This window comes from Apium graveolens, chromosome 4 (assembly GCF_009905375.1).
Source record: "Apium graveolens cultivar Ventura chromosome 4, ASM990537v1, whole genome shotgun sequence".
NCBI classification, from domain to species: domain Eukaryota; kingdom Viridiplantae; phylum Streptophyta; class Magnoliopsida; order Apiales; family Apiaceae; genus Apium; species Apium graveolens.
This window is the reverse complement of record NC_133650.1, coordinates 218,890,279-218,895,500: the sequence shown is the minus strand read 5'-3', so window position 1 is coordinate 218,895,500 and position 5,222 is coordinate 218,890,279. Positions and strand designations below refer to the sequence as shown.

The 5,222-nt window shown below is 43.2% G+C and overlaps 1 non-coding gene across 1 annotated transcript; it reads left to right on the top strand.

Moving 5' to 3' along the window:
* Positions 1–4,744: 4,744 nt before the first annotated feature.
* LOC141722348 (small nucleolar RNA R71) lies at positions 4,745–4,851 on the top strand. Its single transcript, XR_012575368.1, has one exon. It is a non-coding gene; the product is annotated as a small nucleolar RNA R71 (small nucleolar RNA).
* The last annotated feature ends 371 nt before the right edge of the window (positions 4,852–5,222 follow it).

Below are 5,222 nucleotides of genomic sequence, written 5' to 3'. Positions count from 1 at the left end.
CGTACCTTTCTCAATTAGTCAACAAAATGGCACTAACCACCTCTCGGTTTGCCATGTCCCCATAGTAGTGCTTCAACCGCTGACCGTTAACCTTGAATGCTTGGTCCGAATCATTCTCAAAAATTTCCACCGCTCCATGTGGAAACACAGTTTTGACAATAAAAGGTCCAGACCACCTTGATTTCAACTTTCCAGGAAAAAGTCGGAGCCGAGAGTTGAATAAAAGAACTTGTTGCCCTGGCACAAATAACTTAGGATGTAGCTTCCTATCGTGCCACCTCTTCACCTTTTCCTTATACATTTTGTTATTCTCGTACGCTTGAAGTCGAAATTCATCAAGTTTATTAAGCTGAAGCATTCTTTTCTTACCAGCTGCATCTAAATCCAGGTTCAATTTCTTCAATACCAAGTAGGCCTTATGCTCAAGCTCCGCCGGTAGATGACATCCCTTACCGTACACCAACTGAAACGGTGACATCCCAAGTGGAGTTTTGTATGCTGTTCTGTAAGCCCAAACAGCTTCATCGAGCTTTAAAGACCAATCCTTCCTTGACGGACAAACAACCTTCTCTAGAATACGCTTTATCTCTCTGTTAGACACTTCCGCTTGACCATTTGTTTGCGGATGATAGGCAGTAGCTACTCGATGATTCACATTATAACGCTGCATCATAGAAGTGAACTTACGGTTGCAAAAATGCGATCCTTCATCACTTATGATTACCCGAGGTGTTCCAAACCTTGTGAAAATTTGCTTATGAAGAAAATTTAGCACTGCCTTTGCATCATTTGTCGGTAAAGCTTTAACTTCGACCCATTTTGAGACATAAGCGACTGCCAGCAAGATGTACTGATTATTGCAAGACGCGATAAAAGGCCCCATGAAATCGATTCCCCACACATCAAAGACCTCGACTTCAAGCATCACATTTAATGGCATCTCATCCTTCCTTGACAAATTTCCCACTCTTTGGCAACGATCACACCTTAAAACAAACTGATGAGCATCCTTGAACAAAGTAGGCCAGAAAAAACCTGCTTGCAGAATACGAGCTGCCGTCTTCTCACCTCCATAGTGTCCACCATAAACCGTGGAATGGCAGTCTCGTAATATCCCCTCCGTCTCACAGAACGGGATACATCTCCTGATGATCTGGTCAGCTCCCTGCTAAACAAATATGGTTCATCCCACATATACCACTTCACCTCATGCAGAAACTTCTTCTTTTGAGCGGATGTCAAATTAAGAGGCATTATATTGCTGACGAGATAGTTTACAATATCTGCAAACCATGGTTCTTCCTCCTGAATTGCAAACAACTGCTCATCCGGAAAAGATTCATTGATTAACGTCCTATCTTGTGAAGTAGAATCGGGATTCTCCAACCTAGAGAGATGGTCAACTACTTGATTCTCAGTACCTTTTCTATCTTTGATCTCTAACTCAAATTCCTGAAGTAAAAGCACCCAACGAATGAGTCTCGGCTTCGAATCCTTCTTAGAAACCAGATAGCGAATAGCTGCATGATCAGTGAATACTGTTACTTTCGTACCAAGCAGATAAGATCGAAATTTCTCAAAGCCAAAGACTATAGCCAAAAGCTCCTTCTCAGTAGTGGTGTAGTTCAATTGGGCACCATTTAAAGTCTTACTCGCATAGTAGACCACATGGAAGAGATTTTTCTTACGCTGTCCCAGAACTGCACCTACCGCATAATCACTCGCATCACACATCATCTCAAACGGTTCTGTCCAATCTGGTGCTGTAATAACTGGTGCAGTGATCAAACTCTTCTTGAGAGTCTCGAATGCTGCCAAACATTCATCATCAAATTTGAACGGCACATCTTTCTCAAGCAAATTGCACAATGGCTTAGATATCTTTGAAAAATCCTTGATGAATCGCCGATAAAAACCCGCATGACCAAGAAAACTACGGATTCCTTTCACAGAATTAGGTGGGGGAAGATTTTCAATGACTCCCACCTTGGCCTTGTCCACCTCCAGACCCTTGCTAGAGACCTTATGCCCAAGGATAATGCCTTCACGCACCATAAAATGACATTTCTCCCAATTAAGCACCAAATTAGTTTCCACGCATCTTTTGAGTACGGCGCGCAGATTATTCAAACATTCATCATATGAGTGTCCAAAGACGGAGAAGTCATCCATGAACACTTCGACGTTATTTCCAATTATGTCAGAGAATATAGCCATCATACATCTCTGAAAAGTGGCCGGGGTGCCACATAACCCAAACAAAACTCTGCGAAAAGCAAATGTGCCAAATGGACAAGTGAAGGTAGTCTTTTCCTGATCCTCTGGTGCAATACAAATATGATTATACCCGGAATAACCATCCAGAAGACAAAAATACTCATGACCCGCCAATCTGTCAAGCATTTGATCAATAAATGGAAGGGGGAAGTGATCCTTCCTCGTGGCTTTGTTCAATTTTCTATAATCCATGTATACTCTCCATCCTGTAACTGTTCGAGTAGGGATGAGCTCATTCTTTTCATTTGCGACCACAGTGATACCTCCCTTCTTAGGTACACATTGTACGGGGCTTACCCACGAGCTGTCAGAAATAGGATAAATGATGCCTGCATCTAGCAATTTCAGAATTTCTTTCTTCACCACCTCCTTCATGATGGGATTCAGTCTTCGCTGCTGTTCCACAGTTGGCTTACTACCTTCCTCTAGCAGAATTTTATGCATACAATATGAAGGACTTATCCCCTTGATGTCTGCTATGGTCCATCCTATAGCCAATTTGAATTCTCTCAAAATCCTTAAGAGCTTGTCTTCCTCACTACCTGAAAGGTCAGATGAAATAATAAAAGGTAACGTAGATGAATCACCTAAAAAAGCATACCTCAAGTGTTCAGGTAATGGTTTGAGCTCCAAGGTAGGTGCTTCCTCTATTGATGGTTTGAGCTTCCCTTCAGCATTCTTAAGGTCAGAAGTACCAAGAGATTCAAATGGTATGTCCAGCTTTCGCTTCCATGGAGAAGCGTTCAGATATTGTAATTGCTCATTGCTATCTTCATCATCGCTGTCAAAATCCCCCACTAAGGCCTTTTCCAATGCATCAGACATTAGCATGTGATCGAGTTCCGAAGTAACCGTAGTATCAATTACATCCACTTTTAAGCACTCCTCATCTTCTGTAGGGAATTTTATTGCCTTGAATACATTGAAGGTCACATCCTGATCTTGGACCCGCATAGTAAGTTCACCTTTTTGCACATCTATCAAGGTACGGTCAGTAGCCAAGAAAGGCCTTCCCAAGATTATGGGAATCTTCTTATCTTCCTCAAAATCCAGAATAACAAAATCTGCTGGAAAGAAGAGCTTATCCACCTTGACGAGCACATCCTCAACTATGCCCCTTGGGTAAGTAATGGAACGGTCAGCCAATTGTAGCGACATATATGTGGGTTTTGGATCAGGCAGATCCAGCTTTTTAAAGATCGACAACGGCATCAGATTAATGCTTGCTCCCAAATCACAAAGGCACTTGTCAAAAGTTAGATTGCCAATGGTGCAAGGAATGGTGAAGCTTCCTGGATCTTTCAGTTTTGGTGGTAACTTCTGCTGCAGAACAGGGCTGCATTCTTCCGTGAGAGCAACGGTTTCAAGGTCATCCAGTTTCACCTTCCTTGCAAGAATAGTCTTCATAAACTTCGCATAACTAGGCATTTGTTCCAGAGCCTCAGCGAAAGGTATATTGATGTGAAGTTTCTTGAACACCTCCAGAAACTTCCCGAACTGTCTATCCAGCTTTTGTTGCTGCAATCTCTTAGGAAAAGGTGGTGGAGGATAGAGCTGTTTCTCCCCTGTATTAGCCTCAGGCAGAGTGTGTTCAACAATAGTCTTCCTTGGTTCCGCCGCTTTCTCCTTTTGCTTAGATTCTTCATCTCTAACTTCAGCTTCGACTTCCTTTGCCTTTTCAGCATCAGCCACTTTTCCAGACCTTAAGGTAATAGCCTTGACTTGCTCTTTAGCTTCCTTCCTGCCTGGTACTTCCGTGTCACTGGGAAGAGTGCCAGGTTGACGATTGAGCACTGCATTGGCTAATTGACCGATTTGATTTTCCAAGGTCTTGATAGAAACCGCCTGACTCTTGCATAACAGCTTAAGTTCCTCAAAATCAGCACTAGTGGGTGCAGCTGTACTTCCCTGTTGAGGATATGATTGCCTTGTAGCATACTGCTGTGGTTTCTGGAATCCAGGTGGGTTAAACTGTTTACTCACTCCTTGCTGATATGGTGGCTGAATAGCATTCTGATTATTCCCCCAGCTGAAATTTGGATGATTTCTGTTATTAGGATGATAGGTCGCTGGCACAGGCTGCTGTTGTCGCTGATAATTATTCACATACTGAACAGATTTGTTGACAAGAGAACACTGATCCGTAGCATGAGAACCTGTACAAAGCTCACAAACCATAGCTATTTGATTAACTCCATACGTAGCCAGAGAATCAACCTTCATTGATAGCGCTTGGAGCTGGGCTGCAATAGTGGTGGCTGCATCAACTTCCAGAATACCTGCTACCTTGCCTGACGTCATCCTCTGAGTTGGGTTTTGATGCTCATTTGCAGCCATCGTCTCTATAAGATTATACGCCTCAGTATAGCTTTTAGCCCATAAGGCTCCTCCAGCTGCTGCATCGAGCATGGGCCGAGATTGGGCCCCCAAACCATTATAGAAACCAGTGATCACCATCCAATCCGGCATTCCATGATGTGGACATTTTCTCAACATTTCCTTGTAGCGTTCCCAAGCCTCGCACATAGATTCTGTAGGTTGCTGCGCAAACTGAGTAAGAGCACTCCTCATAGCAGCAGTCTTTGCCATCGGATAAAACTTCACCAGAAACTTTTGCGCAAGATCTTACCACGTAGTGATGGACCCAGCTGGTTCAGAATGTAACCAGTCTTTAGCCTTGTCCCTCAGTGAGAATGGGAAAAGCCTCAACTTGATAGCCTCATCAGTCACGCCATTATACTTAAAAGTGCTGCAGATCTCGACAAAATTCCTTATGTGCATGTTGGGGTCTTCAGTTGCTGCTCCTCCAAAAGAAACAGAATTCTGCACCATCTGAATAGTGCCCGGCTTGATTTCAAAGGTGTTAGCTTGAATAGCCGGATGAAAGATGCTTGACTGAATGTCATCAATTTTAGGCCGAGAAAAATCCATAAGAGCTGGATCAG